This window comes from Manacus candei, unplaced genomic scaffold (assembly GCF_025592945.1).
Source record: "Manacus candei isolate 608988 ecotype Guabito, Panama unplaced genomic scaffold, ASM2559294v1 h1tg000008l, whole genome shotgun sequence".
Lineage (NCBI taxonomy): Eukaryota > Metazoa > Chordata > Aves > Passeriformes > Pipridae > Manacus > Manacus candei.
Genome location: NW_026138056.1, coordinates 5790779 through 5809308, shown reverse-complemented (window position 1 = coordinate 5809308; position 18530 = coordinate 5790779).

The following is an 18530-nucleotide window of genomic DNA, read 5'->3' as shown; positions in this document are numbered from 1 at the left end:
GTCTTTAAGGTCAGTTAAAGCTGAAAGCACATGATTTCTGACAACTGCTTGGCTTGCAGATCTGTTGGTAGCACCAAGACTCTGTGGCCAGTTAAGTACTACTGAAACAACCCCCCAGCCTGGCTGTGGTTCACTTGGAGGCTCTGGCATCCTTGTGCTGTCTATGAGCACATCCTTATGCCAGGAGAGCTGCCTTGGAGACCGCTGAGCAGCAGGACAGTAGTCTTGGTTTGTGGACACAAGACTTTAAGCTGCCCTTCAATGCAAAGCTTGAGTACTCTGTTGAAGAAGTCATTATGCTGCCTCCCCAACACCCCACCCTTTTTTTTTTTCTCCTTCCTTTCGTCCTAGGAAAGAAATGGGGGAAAATTTGTGGGAGAATAGTGTTTGCTGATCTTGTGCAAAGCATGGTGACAAATGATGGCTAGAGAAGCATGACAAGGCATGTAAACTTGTGCTAATGGAAACCTATGTGCCAACTAAGTGTTTATTCAGGCCTATCATTGTCAACAGAGACCTCTTTACAAGACAGGCATTGTTTGTAGTAACAAGTGTACCATGAAGGAGAATGTAGCTTTGAATTACATGAATTCACCCCTTTGAAAGAAATTAAAAAACCAAACAAAACCATTACCCCTTCTTTACATGGAATAATGGTAGTACCTAAATACCTGACTGTCTGTCTGTATATTTTGGATTTAATCAGCCCACTTTTTATAAATCAAACTTCCTATTAATTGCATTCTTCTCATTGGTACTGTTGAATGCATGTTACTGTCCAAAGTATACCTATCCAGTCTGTCACCTGTATCTTTTGATATCCCTGACTGAAGCAGGATCAAAAAAAGAAACAGACATTGGTGTCCCAATATTTTTTCTCTGCAGAACAAAAGGAAAAACAATTTGTTGAGCAGATTGTCACACTTATCCTTCTGGCTTTTCAGCAAAATATATCTCAGCTTAACAAACAATAGTAAAAGTTCATTTTGAATAGAATTCACTGATTTGCAGCTATTTAGACAAAATACATACAAATTCTTAAGCACAGCATAAACAAAGCACTAAATCTTGTGTCAAAACTGCATTGGAGAGAAATAGACAAGTAGGAGAGAAACAGCCAAAGAGTTTTGCTGATCTTTGACGGACTTTATCACATATGCCTTTTTGCTCTTTTTAAAAAATAAGAACATTCTGCAGCTGTAAAGTTGTTCCAGCCTCATGGACCTATATAGATACCAGCAAACTGGATACCGGTTGATTGAGACTGAGAGATCAGTAAATCTGAAATAAGACTAGATAACTAGGGTAACAAACTTCATCCACATTAGGCAATTTAGAATAGCATTCAAGGTTTGGCTATCAGATCTCCTGAGTTGCATCATAGAGAAATGAGCGTGTTGGCACACCTTGGAAATTTGATATCGAACTCTTTCTGATTCCACTCTGGCTTTCTGAGAGAGACTCTAAATTTCATCATGCCTCACTTTCTTTTGCTTAAAAAACCCCTCCACGCTCAACAGCACTTCCCTCAAAAGATGCTGTGAAACTTAACTGCCTTTAAAATTCTTGGAGAGCTTTTTGGAGAGAAGATCCCTTTGAAGATGTGCATCTGTGCAATGAAGCAGGTATTAGTTTAAATGGTGAATAGGACCAATGCAGTGATGATTGAGCTGGGGGAGAGGAGCGCTGCCACAAATGCTGTTCCCTGGTTCTCTGGGTCTTCTACAGAGATGGCTGCTGTGCCAGGGTGCCATAACACTCCCTGCACAGCCTGGGTGGAGCTGATTTAGGGACAGGCCCAGATGTGTTTGAGGTATGCTGGCTCAGCAGCCAGACCCCTCCCCAGTGTTACTTAATTCCCAAAGCTGCAGCAGAAGCTGTGGGGAGGCAGTGCCGCAGTCTGTTGTGTGAGATAAAGTTTTAATCTCTCCTGTTTTCCTTGGCACTCCTGGTAGCTGGGCACACAGGAAATGTGTTCAAGTCATTTATACAAGTGGCATTTTTGTGCAGCCCTGGGAGGACCCTGCTTAGCAGGCTCTGCTCTCTAGTTCACCATAAACAGCAGTGAATTTCTGAGCTTCTCGAGAGCTTAACTCCTTGTTACTAGGAAAAATGTCTGTTTTTGGTCTTAAGGTCTCTGTAGCTAATCTTTGAGGCTTGGCTGTTGAAGCAATTTAAGAGGCAAAATGTAAGAATCTGCTCCTGCAAAGAAGTGGAAATGGAAAGAAATTATACATTTGAGTAGATTTGGGACAGAATGTTCAAGGAAATTTAAGCCAGAGCAACAGCAACCAGTGGATGGTTAAAGATTTGCTCTCAAGTGTTTCTATTTTTCTTTATCGACTCAAGAAGTTAGTGAATTGCTGGCATTTGGTTCAAGAAGTACATGTCCAGACCTCTGCAGGCAGTGACAAACTCTTTCAGATGCTACTGACTCCAGAATCGAAACTCTATCAGCTGCATCTGTGCTTCAATACTGTGTCTGCTAGCACAGTGCTTGACAAAGTTTCCTGACCAGAGCAGGCAGTAATTAATATGTTTATATATGTTTACACTGGACAGAAAATAACATCTTGTTAGAAAGAAACATACACAAAAATGATTATGATAAAGAGTTTGTACTCAAAGAAAGACTGTACCTTAAGTCACCTAAACAAAACATCTTGTTTTCTTTTGCTTTCATCAGGAGTTATCTTTGAATTTTAAAAATGTAGTATCTTACTGAGATCACCTGCTTCCCATGACTCAGAGCTCTGGGTCAGCAAGGAGCATAACTGTGTCAGCATTGCTCCTTGCCCAAGCTACCCAGCCTGCCCTGACACAGGGCATTATCCCCCGCATGTGGCTCCAAGGGCTCTGTGTTTCCAAATGGCCCAGCAACAGAGAGACAGACAAACCTCATTTGGAGACCTGGACATGGTGCTAAGTTATGCTGTGGAGACACACCTGCAAGCACAGCCCTGACTCCCTACTCTTACTCCACAGCACTTCTTAAGCTGCTTTGACAGTACAGAAGAAGTAGGACAGTGCAGGGCACCTTCAATAGCCAAGCACGTTGCTACTGAATGCCTAGTTTTATTAAGGAACTTTGAAACTCCCAGGCTAAAACCAGATGTGCTTTTCTAAAGGTGTTTCTGCTGAAAGGTTAATTTTGTATTAGTTACCTTCCAGGAGAGAAATTACGTCATCAGTGTACAGCTAGTCATTTGTCTCTAGAAGGGTTAAGGCAAAGAAAACTGTGAGTCATTAGAAAGGAATAATTCCTTTATTTGAAGCACACATGAAACAGGAATCCGTATGGTGAAGGAACAAAGCCTCATTCTTTCATGTGCATTTCCTGAACGCCTTGGTGTCTTAGATAAAGGACAAGTATCTAGTAGTGGATTAACATTATGAAAAAGTCAGGATTAAAAAAAAAATAATTATTTCTCAGTGAGTGTGTGTAATTGAAGCTCCGTAATGTGTGTAATTGAAGCAGTTCAAAAGCTCAGGCCAGTAAGCTCCTGGCAACCAGCTAAATCACGTATTTTATGACAAGAAGGCAGAATGCTAATCATCAGAGCAGCATATGGAGAGGGAGACTGGGAAGGCCACATGGATATTCACTGGCAACCATCTGAACTTCAGAAGCAGTACAGAGGTCTATTAATGCAGTCCCTTGTCCTGTCTGAGAGTGCTGACCTCACTTCTAATCCTGCCCCTCCAGGGTACTTCATTTCCAGCATTGCTCAACCCAGCCAGGCCTGTTTAACAATTTCTTTTCTGAGTTAGTCTCTTTGAAGAGGCCCTATTTTCTGTTCAGTGACATGAAAGAGATACTGATGTTGATTATCAAAGGCATGTGCTCCAAACCAGCAAGCGTCTAATGCCCAGGGGAGGTAATATTATCTCTGCCTTCAACATTTACATCCTCCCGCCAAGAAAGATGTGGTGGTTAACTAGCACATCTTTTTTCCTTCCTACTAATTTTACATGAGCTATTAATCAGAGGGGAAAATTAACTAATTCTTCAGCTTGTAGGTCATGCTAGGGCAGCACTCTCATCTAGATGAAAAGGACTGTGGACCGGTGCAAAGTCATGTGTGCTGTTCCTTGCAGCCAGACAGGTTTATGTACGGTCTTTTTGCTATATTGTACCAAAGAAGTTTCACTGCACGTCTGTCCAGTGACTGCAAACCTTAGCCCAACTGCACAGCTGGAAGGCTGGTTACCCCCACCTACTCCTGCCTCCGGGAGGCAGACTGCTCCACCTACCAGCTGCTAGAGTAAAGATCAATCAACATCTGCCTGCTCACTGTGAAAGTTAAAAAAAAAATCTTTCCTGAAGGAGGAGCTCTTTGGCATTTACTTTCTGATGACGAGGGAAGGCCTGTTTACCAAGCAGTCATAATTGTCTCAGTTTTTAACCCAGAAATCCATGAAATTACACTGTGGGCAGGTGGAGCTCAGAGGGAAAAAAAGGGGAAGATAACTGCTATGTTAAAGAAAATTATTGCTTAGGGTTTCTTTCTATAATGTTTCCCTGCTCACCAGCTGAGGAAATTTACCTGAGGCAGAGCTGCAGAGAGAGCTGTGGCTCAGTGTAGTTGCATAAAGCAGCATCTAAAACCATTGCTGAAATTCATCTCCTGAAGCCATGGTGATTGTGCATGTGCAGCAGCAGGTCCTCTCTGATGCAGTGATTCATTTAGCTGACCAGCTATACTAGGCCCACACATACATATCATGCTTTATACTGTGGATTGTGTGGTCTAGACTCAATGGCTCGAGAGGTCTCCTCCAGCTTTGTGTTAATTAAGATTACACAAAAGGTGAGAGTTTTTTTCTTGAGATGGGAATTGAACCCTAAGCTCCTCACCTTGTGCTTCTCTGCATACCTTTTCCACCCTCTACTCTTTATGTACATTCTGACTTCCAAGATGACAAAAGTAAGCAATCCCGAATGGCTTAAGGAAACTGTTTAGCTGAAGTTAGCTGGATTAGCACTTCTTCATCTTTTACCCGTTTTAAGATCTTAGAAAGAATGTTGCATTTACTGAAGTTGTTTATTTAAAAGATGCACACAAATCCATATTAAGTGATTTCAAGATACTGTATGCACTGAAAATGAAAACAATGGTATATGTAAATGTGTTCACACAATTTTCAATTTTTGTCTGCGATAATATTTTGGCTAGGGGGTTTTAAGTTGACAAAAATGGGTCATTTAAGCAGCTAGACAGATTTATCACTATTTAAGTAGGTCAGGTACTGTCTTTTGAGCAGAATACCAAAAAGCCCAGTGAAGGGTATCTAACATCTCTTCAGTGAAATATGATAAAATATCATAAAACTATGAGAGTTTTTTATAACATTTTACAAATAAATTGCATCAGGACACTGACTAAACATTTGGAAAAGTGTTATTTTGAAAGTGTCTGAAAACAGAATGAACATGAACTCCTCCACTACCAATATATCTATTGTGAGTAGCTGTCATCAGTTTGTCGTTTTTTTTTTCATAAAGATGCAAATGCACATGCAATTATTGCAGCAGAGCACACATGAAGGACTTCTGGGAGTAGGGGTATCTGATCTGCATGCGTTCTTGCTGTTGGTGCTAAGTCTGGGGAAGTCTTTCTGCTGCTTACTTGTGGATCTGCCCTCGTTGTATGCAAACCTTAGATGTTCATTCCCTTTCTGTAAGAGCTGATCCCAAATATTTTTGGGGTTTTTCACAAAAATTATTTTAACCTAAGGATCAACATTTAGCTCACAGCCTTTGCTATCTTTTTGCTTTGTCCTTTATTTGGGTGCACAATATAAATAAAAACCTTCTTTGGCATTCTTACATGGTTTTTAGCTTCACATTGCTACCAGCTAATGAGTAATCACTTCACTACTGAATTTGCTAATGAGTTTCTGCTAGGAAACAGAAATAACATGTAGGAGCAAATGTTCATGATGTGCCTTCATAAAGTATTTGGATTTGGTCTTCCAGAAGAGGATTCAGCAGTGTTTTCCTCTGTCTTAATTAATCCCAGAATGAAAGAGCACTGAGATGTGTTCAGACAGTTCAATACTGATCGAGACTGATTTTACTCAATAGTGTGTCTGCACATATTAATACATTTTATGATGACTGTGCTTATTCAGAAAACATGTAGCCCTGGAACAAAGGACAATGGCACCAGTGTATACAAACGTGTGATGAGATCTACACTGGAACAGATCAAAAAAACAGGACTCTTCCCACAGGAAATAGTAAGTATGATTGTAGTTTTATCTTGATTTGGAAACCGATTGTCCTGGCTCATCACCAGCATCAGACTTCTGCTTCTTTCCTGCTTCAGCCTCTGGAAAGTCCAGCCTTGGACTAAGGCCACTGGGCAATAACTGGAGGCTGCCACTGATCCAGAAAACAGGAGGAGCTGACAAAATGGCAGGGCTAGAGCTAACAGACTAAATGAACCTCTGTTCCTCAGTCATGACTTGGACAGAGACATGGAAAGAGCTGGTAGATAGTCCAGTCTCATGCTGAAACCAAGGCAGGCCTCTGATGGAAAATCCACAAAGGTCTGAACTGAATATCAAATTCTGAACTGAATATCAAATTCTGGCTATAAGCTGGGTGATGTGTTTTCCCAAAAATCTCATTTCTCACTACGAGAGTTGATCTTTGTTGTAGGATGTTCCCACAGTTCACACATTCCTTGTTCCAAGCAAAGGCAAGTAACTTTACCTCATTTTAACTTCATATGCTACAATTAATATCTAGATGTTGTCTGATTCAGCTTATTCTACTTGTGTCCTCCCGTGCTTATAAACTCTGAATATTTTACTAAAAAAAAATAAATACATATGAATTTTTAAAATGCTTTAGCAATTTATCTTGCTTTGGTTATTTTAGACTAGCTGTGAACTAAGTTGTTAATAATAACATTGTCAATGGCAGAGCTATAATGACCATATTTGCAGCAACATTTTTAGCAACATATGTTTGTTCTTGTCATTTGACAGAAAATGAAGAATTTTTCCAATAGGCAAGCTGTGCAGCTCTGAGTAGCTATATCCTCTTATCTTGCAAAATCTTCTGTATTAAGCCTGTTTTGAAAATGAAGACTTTTAAGAGTTTCAAGGCTAGTAGCTTCGTAGGAGTGGGACTCAATAACACAGCAGCATTTCCATTTCAGTGATATTCGTACCATTTTGATGGGGTCTTCTTGTGTCTTATAGGGGATTTTTTCTGAAACTGTTTCATTTTGTGTTTCCTTCAATTTGAACGCTCAGTTCTTGATCTCAGAACCACTGGAATCCATGTATCTTTGACTACATCCCCCAGGTATAATTGGGCATAAGTTAGCCTGCTGTGAGGAGGCTTCATGATAACTACATGAATACCTTGTAGACCATACCTAATTAAAGGCTGTAAGTAAAGTGGCATTTCTAATACCCTATGGTATCTACCACAGTTAGTCAAAATATATGGCCAAAATACCTCCACGTTTTAATACTTTGTCGTACATGTCCTGGTTTTGGCTGTGATAGAGTTAATTTTCTTCTTAGTCATTGGCACAGTGCTGCCTTTTGGATTTAGTCTGAGAAAAATATTGATAACACTGTGATGTTTTAGTTGTTGCTAAGTAGTGCTTACTCTAAATCAAGGACTTTTCAGTGTCTCATGCTCTGCCAGTGAGTAGGAGCATAAGAATCCAGGCGGGAGCCTGGCCAGAACAGCTGACTGAACTAGCCAAAGGGATATTCCATACCACAGAATGTCATGCTCAGTATATAAACTGGGGGGAGTTGGCAGGGAGCCACCAATCACTGCTTGGGGATGGACTGGGTATTGGTCAGCGGGTAGTGAGCAACTGTATTGTGTACTACTTGTCTTTCTTGGGATTTATTGCTCTCTCTCTCTTTTTCATTACAGTTATTGTTATTATTGTCATAATCATAATTACTATTATTAGTATATTTTATTTTTTTTAGTTATTAAGTTGCTTTTATTTCAACCCAGAGTTTTACTTTTTTTCCCAATTCTTCTCTCCACTGGGAGTGGGTGGGTGTGTGTGAGCCAGCGGCTGCATGGTACTTAGTTCATAGCTGGGATTAAAACCACGACAAGGCAGTATATATATTTTTCCACTGATTCAATTTCCACCACTAAGTTGAGCCAGCTGGCTGAGTTAGGCCCATTTTTGATTACTTAAGTGTCATGAATCAGCTGGTTAATTATTACCATTGCCAACACTATCCATTTTGCCAGTGGGTTGAGTAACTGTGAGCAATTACAGAGGACATTCAGGCAGAGTATGATCTTCTCTAGAGTGAACTCATGTTTTGTGGAAGCTCTGTGTCAATTTTTTCCTTCCCCATTCCCATTGCACATAATTTTTGAGTTCAAAGGACATCCAAACTGTAGGCTCTATTCATCTTTTTCACTATAGCTCTGCCAGTGACCAGCACCCTGGAAAGTGTCTTCTGGAGTTCATGGGAATGTAATGATGTTTAAAGAAGTCACAGTATTTTATCCTGATGGTGTAACTTCTCTGTGTTGTGAAATTTTGCTGTTGTTCTGCTCAGTATTACTTAACAATTCTCAATTATTTTATACTCTGAAAGGAACAGTAAATGGGTTTATTTTTTTAGTATCTTGAATGGCTACAAGAAGTATTGGGGCCAGGTTCAGTCTCAGAGAACATCCATCCACCGAACTCCCATGTGCTAAGTTCACAACTAGTTAAGGACATCTGTGCTACTTAAAATGAATAGCTGTTGTGACCCTAAAATAAGGTAGGCAGCTTCCTTCACTTTATTCTCACATGAAGTGAGAATTTTCCCCAGATTTGTTCATATGATAGCAATAATCCATCATAATATATTTCAATTACAGTGCTGCTCTCTTTTTCATGCCAAGCCTTCCAGTAGAATTTTGTTAGTTTCTTTTATAGGATTTATTCTGCCCAATATACTTAAGAAGGTGGGTTTAATGTTCCATAACAAAAATCATTATTTTTCTGAGGCCACTTCCTTGGTTCTTATATTGCTAGAGAGAGACACACAAAAGCATTATATAATTTATTGAAAATTGGAACTGATCTGGATAGTCCTCCTTCCATTACAGTGCTCATCTGAGCTCAGCACTATCAGAGAAATGCTGGCGGTCTCGAACATGAACTGATATGTTTTTCCAGTTAACAACCTTTGAGTGGAGACACAGTTGGCCCAATACATCTTTTTCTGGGCAGACTTTTTGCATGAAAAGCAACAAATGGAACCTGTGGTTGAAGAGTAATGTAACCATTCTTAGTCAGTTATTTCTCACTTAGGCAAATATCTTTCAACACTTTGCTGTACAAGATGACACTTGGATGGTTTCAAACAGATCTGTTATTGTCATTGTGATTATGGCATAGCTGAGGGCTTTGATCAGCACAGTAGGCAAAAAGGCTGCTGGCAGAATGAAAGAGTCAATTTTTTAAAAAATGCTCCAAAAATAAAAAGCTGAAAACCCAAATTTAATCTTCTAAGCTCCAAGCTCCCCTCCATAACTCCCAGTTATGATCACGTCTTGAAGAAATAATGTTACATATTGACAGAGGAACCAGGAATAAAATGATATTCCATTTGTAAATAATTTTACACCTTGTAGTCCTATTCCTACCTCCAAATCTCTAGTCAGTTGCAGAGTGGAAGGAATAAAAGGCATGGCATCACACTGCCTCCTCCTATGTACTTGCTCATTAGAATGGGGCTCATCCTTGCCTGCGACACAAATGTTAATGTGCCCTCTTGTAATTTTGGCACTGTTCCACTTCAAGAGGAGTTGTGTAAGACTGGAGGGAGAGCTCCTCTGCAATCATACAATGAACATGGGAAGTGCCTATTAGACAATGAAGATGTGGGTCAGTGCAGTCTGTCAGAGGATGCAGTGTGGCCCATATTCTTCTGCACTGTGGCCCCAAGCAGGGAGTCGAAGACAACTAGTTCCTACTAAACCTTGCACATATTAAGTGTTTTCTGGTGTACCCCTGTGTGTTAAGCCAACATGAAACTCCTAGAGAAGAAAGGGATGTCATCCTGCAATTCTACCTATATCCTAAACCAGCATCCGGCCCCAGCAACGAAAACATTTGTCCACCATGAGCTACAAGAGTGGCTTTTCCTGCTAGGTCTTGAATTGAGGATAGAGTAAAGCCATACTGCTGTGGGAGCAGAGCAAAGGAGTTTCTGCTACAAGCTGCATGCTCTTACTGCAGGGCAGGCAAGATCAAGCCGTAGCCCCAGAGGAAGAAAGGCAGTGGGGCTTCTCTTGCCCAACAGCATGAGGCAGAAGAGCAGCTTCTGTGCAATCAGCTCTCCCATGAGCCACCAGGCTATTTGACAAGTTTTTTCTCTTGGTTTTATTCTCTCTGTGACCACATCTCAATTGTCATGTGAAACAAAAATCCATGCAGTCCTTTTCCTGGGAGAGAGCCTACTCCTGCAATGACCCATGGTACTGCCTGCTTGCTGCTGCAGAGAGCCCTCCCTGACTCAGTGGCTTGGCAGTCATGTCAGAGCTTTGCCAGTGACCACTTACACGCTAACTATTGTCTGCAGCTGCTTCAAAAATCATCTGCTTACTTGGGGCCGAAACAACAATGCCAAGTTAAAGTAGCCCCTGCTCAGTCCCCAAATCCACATTGAGGAAATTGTGAGAGGCAACTTGGTCTCTGGAATGTGCCCATGGTGTGTGCTTGCATTTGCTAGCATGACAACAGTCCTGACAAGGCTTTGAAACACACACTTTGTGGGTGGCAAGGGAGAAGGCATTCAGACTTTTGCTGCTCCTGCACTTTTTCAGTTGAGAAAGATTTCACCACAGGGCATACAGAGCGGGAGAAAGCGCTGGTCTTTCCAGGCATTTTTACAATGCATTTATGTGATTCTTAGTGAGAAGAGGACTCTTCTTATTTGACCCATTGTGCCCATTGCATTTCATTTGACTTTGCTGATGAGCACAAGGAGCTGCTCTTGTGAGCTGGCAAGTGTCCCCATGTTGTGGCTCGAAAATATTTACAGGTGCCTTCACCCTCCTCTCCATCACTTTTCCATCTGCCTGAGGGGACTAGGGGCAGGCAGGGAAGTGGAAGTGACTGAGGATGGGAGAAGAAATGCAGCTGAAGGAGGCAGAGCTGGAAGCTTGGCCTGGGAAAGGGGAATATGGAGCCAGAAATACGAAGGCCTAACAAAAGGGCTTTGAGAAAGCAAAAAGGGAGGAGGTAGAAATAAGAAGTGATCCTTCCTAAGCCTGCAGGTTCCCTGGGCCAGGAACTTTACCTGTCTCTGTCACTGCATTCTGTGCTTCTCAGGTATTCTGAATACTGCTGGTCATGGAGACTTCTGACCATGGTAGTGGGAACCAGGGAGCTGAGGCTGAGGGGTGCATCAGTAAGTGGTATCTTCTCTTTGGTAGGGGAAGGGTGATATGCAGATGTTATATATAGTCCTTTGCATTGCTTGACCTGTTGAGAGCTTTCTCAGGTAAAGGCCATTGCCTACACTTAAGGTATGGAAAGGCACAATGAGGGGGTCCTGTAGAAAGCTTAATAATGATATAGGAAAGGAAAATATATATCAAAAATGAGATAATACCTGTCATGGCACACCTTAAAGATCCTGGTTTATGTTGCTAATGGCACCGGAGTTCTGAGGAGGTTTCATGACCTTTACTGATTATAGTCGTCCTCCTCAGCCACCTTCACAAATTCTTGTCTGTGCTTCTGCTCTGTATTCACCAAGCTGAAAGAATAAATGAAAAAATAGTTAATATGTAGCATGAAACGTTAAAAACAAACTTTCATAAATGGATTCCAGTCTATAATAGTCCAATAAAGAAACTGCAGCAGATTTACAAATCAAGTGATACTAGACTTGGGCAAGCCACGTGATCAAAGGTACAGCCAAGCCATAGTGAAACAAGCCAAAAAATCAGGCATCAGCCAACAAAGCTGACTAAATATGCAGAGTCTGAAAAAAAGAAAATACATCATAGATATGTGAGTCACTGTAGCCATCAGGAAATGGTGCCAAAATATCCTTCCTGGCTTTAGTTTGCCTTGCTTAGACCTACATGCAGATGCTGAGCTGAGCCCAAACTAGGTATCAAGTACAAGCCAGGCCTGTGCCTTCATCAGCTTAACAGCTCATCCTTGACAGACTATGTGAGCTGGGTATACAATGGAGATTTGCTTGACTATAGGGAAAAAAAGCAGAAAAGTGTGATCTGATGTCCCCTCACTGTCTCTGAAATTAAGCCACATTTCAAGGTGTCATCAAGATCACATCCACTGATGTTATAACACAAATTTCTGTTTCTGATTTTTCAGCTGTGATCTGATTCCTGAGAACCAGAGCTACTGAAAGCAGCCAGGTCTGCTTTCATTTGTGGTTTCTTCTCCCCTGCACAAAATGTCATAGGTTTTGAGAGGTGTTGAATGTATGGTGAATGTTTCTAAAGGCTGAATGTACTCCAAATGTCATATTAAGGTAAAAGCATTTCAATAGTGTTTTTAATTTCTTTAATGAGATTCTTCATCAAGCTCTGTAGACGGCAGTACATTAGTTTTCTTTAAAGTATTTTGCTCAAGTACTTATGCATTAGGACACTTGTTTCTCTATAAGCAGAGAAAGGGATCCCTGTACTGAAAGGTAATAACTACATGCCATTCTCCAAGGATTTGAGTCAAGGACCGAAGAGGTACTCAGGGCATTTTATTACTGTAGACAAAACTATTGACCAGATGCTTTACCATGAATATCGACAAGTAAAGATATTCCATATATATACAGTAAAGCTAAAAAGCAACAGAACAATATGTTAACTTTTGATATTTACCTGTCTCTGGAGTCTCTCAGCTTCCTGCTCCTTATTCTTAGAATGCCTATTGGCAAGAGAGACTAGGGACTTAAAAATAGACAAGAAAAATAGACAAGAAAAATAAAAAAAAAAAGATCTGAATCAGCAGGAGAAAGCTCTATGGAATCTTGCCATTGCCAGCAGTGGCTTTTTGGACCAAGGATTTCCTAAACTAGAAATTAGTCAGAGATACAATATTTGGCTCAGAACACACACTTAAAAATGCCTAAAAAAAAGGGAGGGGTGTTCAGATTTGATACTGATATACAAAACAAATGTTAAAACTATTAGGATTACTTATGTGATAATTGTTTTTCTTCAGGGCAAAATAGTAATTTGAAGAAACAAGAACCATGACTGATCTTTTGGTTTGTAATTACCTTTATAGATGCACAATTGCATGTTTGGCTCTGGCAATTGAAATTGTTTTATTTGCTTTTCTTTGTGCATGTTGTCTGTAATTACCACATCTGAGCACAGAAGACTCTATGTTGTTGTTTTGTGAGACCAAAAGGATCAGGGGGCCTGTGGTTTAGTTGCTGAATAATTTCAAAGATATTTTGAATACAAGAAAATTCCTAAGGAATTGCCTGCTTTGTTGAGTTGCTTTTATTTTATTTTTTCTCTCTCTCCCCTTTGTTTGTTTTTTTTTTTTTTTTTTTAGTGTTCTTAAGGGTGTGGAGTGGGAGTAGAGATGGCAAGATCATACTAGCTTATTTACTGCTCACAGAGGAGTTTAAGCATCTGTTCTAAGTATTGTGGAATGTTGCTAACAATTGTAAATAATTTTATAATTATTTTGCAATGTGTTTGAGCTGCATGACTGAAATTCATGGTTGTTTTGCTATTGTCATGAATGGATGGAAACTGAGATCTTAAACAAAAATGTGATCATAGAATCATAGAATATGCTGAGTTGGAAGGAACCCATCAAGACCACTGAGTCCAACTCCTGGCCCTGTGAAGGACACCCCATAAATCACATCATGTGCCTGAGAGCATTGTCCAAATACCTCTTGAACTCTGGCAGGCTTGGTGCTGTGACCACTTCCATGGAGAGCTCAAGTATGCTTTAGGTGAAAAACTTTTCCTGATATCCAACCTAAACTTCCCTCAACTCAGCTTCATGCCATGATGCGGAAGTGTACTTCCCCTTCCCTAATTCTGCAGATAGATTCATTAGTACCCTCCTCTGATTTTGGAAAACGAAGAGTTGAATGGAAAGGACTGGTCAAAATATAAGCATTATGACCAAGGATGGACAATTCAGCATGTTTGTACCATATTTTCACTTCCTCTCTTCGGAAAACAGAGGATTTTGTTCTGTAATCCATTTCTGCTCAAAACACTAATAGAATGCAGTAAATATGTCCATTGGCATATTTATATAATTTGATTTTTACTCTTCTAATTGGAAAGGTCCCTTTACAGCATTCTGGCATAGTAAAAAAACTGCAATGGAGACGTCATTTTCAGGGGCTCCTGTCTAATGTCTGGACTTCTGCCGCATATAGACACACACATGTACTTGTTTATAAGAGAAATGCTATGGGCTACAACCTTGCCCACTCGGCAGAAGAGGACCCTCTTCTATAAAAATAAGGGTCATGTGTGCTGCTTTCAGCCAGTAGAATAAACTCCCTGGGGAACTGAGGTCCTATACTAACTTCACACCGTCTGCCTGCCTGCTTCAAGTGAAATGTTACTTCTTCAACCTTGTTTTCTCTAGTATGGATACATATCAACATGCATAACCACAATTGAAATAATATCTCTCTCTCTCTCTCTCTCAAAAAAAAAAAAAAAGAGAAAAAAGAGACACTTTGCTCATGTCTCTCTTCACTGGGGAATGGTGAGCAAAGAGACAGTATGGGTCAAGTCTTAGTCACATGGGAAGCTTTCAGAAACTGCTCAGATGCTGTAGTGAAGTGCATTATAGGACCATGAACACAAGAGAAAGAAATATCCCCTGTTGCTCCTTGCCAACAGCAAACAAAACTTTTGGTCAGGACTCAGTCCTTTCTTTGGCAGAATCTCTCTCTTATAAATGCTGATAATTTTTGTTTGCATACTGCATTATCTATCACAAACTTTCCTTTGGCTTCATGATGGACAAATGGGATATAAATGAAGACAAGGGCACCCCCCAAGTTTTCTCTAGTGAACCGTTCCCAAAAGTGAGTTAAACTGAGTCAGACATGAGCCTCATTAACCTGGCTATCAATCATGAGCAATTCCATTGGATGAGTCACGGTTCTTGTTTCTTCAAGAAATTTGCTTCTGCAGAATAATTTGTGATTTCTCTTATCTGTCCACCTGGACCTTACTGTGTACTTCTAGGGACATCATACCTGAAGGAAAGTGAGATGTACATTCTAGAGCTGTCATACTTCCATTTTTCCCCTACACTTTGTCTTTTCTGATATTTTCTTAATTTAGAGGACTTCCAGGAGCATCCAGAAAATTCTGAGGATACATCTGAAAGCCCTAGGACAACGGAGAGAACGATGTGATAAAGGAAGATTTAATGGTACTCTATAATAAACTGCAGACTGCATTTTTTTCTCCCTGAAGGGGCCTCTTTGGGTGGCAGGTAGGGAGCCCCAGGCAGATGGATCGGGGTGGAGATGCTCCAGAGAATGAGCCAGGGGATGAGTGAGGCTGAGGTCCCAGTCTTCTTCACAGCCAGAGACAGGGGAAGCACCTTAAAGGAAAGCTGGCATTTTTCCCTATGTTGTACCTCAATAGTATCTGGCTCTGTGTTATCACTGAAGCTTCAAATACCTTATCTTTTGCCTGCATACATATGTGTTTTTCCTCCTTGTCAGCCAAAGATTTCTTCATTTGAATGTGTGAATAATAATCCCCTGAGTAGATATGGATAATATAAAAGCATACTAAAATCCCCAAATATTCGGGGAAAGATCTTATCTTTTGTTACATGGAAAGATGTCTGCAATCTGGCTTCAGTAAAGGAATAACTTAAAAGGCAGAAAAATAAGCAGCAGAACATCAGCTCTCACTTCAGCGTGTAAACTTTGGAAAGGCCACCTGTCAGATCCCTGGTGGAAAGCTGCATTTTGTTTGGCATCTGGCTGATTGCCACGATGAAATGTTGAAGTGTTTGGAAACTTGTGGAACTTTCTTCAAAAGGCACACTTCCCCTCCCCCTTTCTCTAAATAATTAAATCTTAAATGTTCTGGCTTGCAGTTAAGAAAAGATAAAACACAACGGCAGGATTCTTTCAAACACACTAGTTAATAATGTGGAGACCTTTCGTGCTATTTATTTTAGCTTTCCCCACATGAATTACAAAAGAAATTGCCTCAGTGTCACCTTAACTTTTTATCCCAGGCAGTCACTGATTCTGATCTTGGTAACAGTGAAGTAAATCTGAAGTAACTATGCTGAAATATGACCTGCAGAGAGCTGTATACTTATTCCAGTGTAAAACTGGTGTATGAACACAACTGTGATATTACTAGTCTTGTCACGAACCATATCAGCTAGAAGCTACTCCAGATTTTGGGGACTCACACAAGCTACTCCTGATTTAGGCACTGTTACTGAAAACAGAATGAAACCCACAATAGTCATCTGGGTGACATCTTGTCCTGTGAAAAGGTAAGAATTTCACATGAAGTCTGTTTAATGGCAGGCATATTTTGCTCTGATCACTCATTTTGACTGTTTTCCCCAGAAATACATTGTGCATCAGGGTCCCGCTGGAAGCAAGTCGTTTCATGATTCCAGCACTTTTAGGAATGCAAAGCTCCAGATTAACACCATCTGTTGTTTGAAGATAAAAGTAAAGACACTGCTGTTAGTGGCTAGTTCTTTTTGTAATTGCTGTTCTTTTAAGTAGCAGACATTATGAAGCTACTCTTGCCCCAGTAGATATATATGGGGCTGCAAACAAAGGGATACGTGCTCTTGAGAAGTTGAACCCAAATATTGTTACAGTTAGTCGTGCTATAAAAAACTCCCAAAACTGGGGTTTTATTCCCTTAAGTTTCTTGATGGCTTTAGTGCTCACAGTCTCTGGGGGAATGGAGGGCCTGAAATCACCCTCAGCCACGATGCACAGACTGGCCTGCCAACATACAGACTTCTCCACAGTGTCCCACTAATGTCTTGAAGCTTCCTGGGAGCAAAGCATGAGAACTCAGTTTGCAATGTCACTGACACAATAGAGATGACACAGTAGAGCCTACAGATAAGACCATGCACTGCTGAAATAGTCCCCTCTATTTTCCAGCATCTGTTATGCATACCAGATGAGAGGGTGAGTGCTATTCCTTGGGGATCAAAAGCTTTGTCTTGCATATGTGAACTGGAAGAGTGCAGGGACAAGTGAGGTCAGCGATCTTGTCTTGCATACTTGTTAGTAGAGCTAAAGAGGGCAATGAATTTGCTCCAGGTATAGGAGCACAGCCAGAACCAGGCACAAGGCTGTAACTGTCCAGCTGTCTCTGCACAGGTCTGGCAGTGTTTTGGCCTGAACTCAGAAAGAGCCTGTCAAAGGCTTCCATACACTGCCCAGTTACAGCTGGGAATTAGCACAGGACAAGGACCACTTCCAAAAGGCATTTTGGCTGCAACCATACTGTTGAGAGAGTAAAGCACTTTACCTTACTCTATAGCTGTGCCAGTTGGCCTCAGGGCAAAGAATGCTCCTTGAGCAGAAATGGCTCATTTCATTTACCACCATACTCAAGGTAGCTTGAGTGTCTCTGATCACCCCTTGGAAGAGACCAGCACCTAATGACTTGATACTTGTGACAGGGTCACTTTTGAGATGTATGATGTATTTCCTATTGGCTCCCATGAAGTACAATCCAGGCTTAGCCACCATTATCCCTTGACTTTGGCACTGAGTAGTTTGACAACGATATCAGTTTTATTTGAGATGCAGGCTGCTGAAGATACAGGTAACCAGATGGCAATCACCAAATGCAGCTAGCAGGAATGGTGATGTCTTTACTGACACATGTTGAACTTCATCCAGAAATTGTGGAGTCCCATAACAACCTCTGTCACACATCTTCTGATGAAGAGAGGGAGACTCCACGACGTTCCTGGGCAGCCTGTTCCAGTGCTCTGACACTCTCTATATAAAGAAATTCTTCCTCATGTTGAGGTAGAACTTGCATTTTATTTTTTGGCCGTTGCTCCTTGTCCTGTCTCTGGGCACCACCAAAAAGAGTCTGTCATGATCCTCTTGGCACCTGCCTTTGAGGTTTTATATGTATTAATTAGATCCCGTCTCAGTCTTCTCTTCTCTAGACTAAACAGGCCCAGCTCCCTCAGCCTCTCCTCATGAGAGGGATGCTCCAGACCCTCATCATCTTTGTGGCCCTTCACTGGACCCTCTCCAGTAGCTCCTTGTCTTTCTTGTACTGAGTAGCTCAGAACTGCACACAGTACTCCAGATGTGACCCCACTAGGGCTGAGTAGAGGGGGAGGATCACCCCCCTTGACCTGCTGACCATACTCTTCCTGATGCATCCCAGGATACCATTGGCCCTCCTCCTCACAAGGGCACACTGCCAGCTCAGTGTCATCCACCAAGACTCCTGGCTCCTTCTCTGCAGAACTGCTCTCTAGTAGCTCAGCCTCCAACCTGTGCTGGTACCTGGGGTTTTT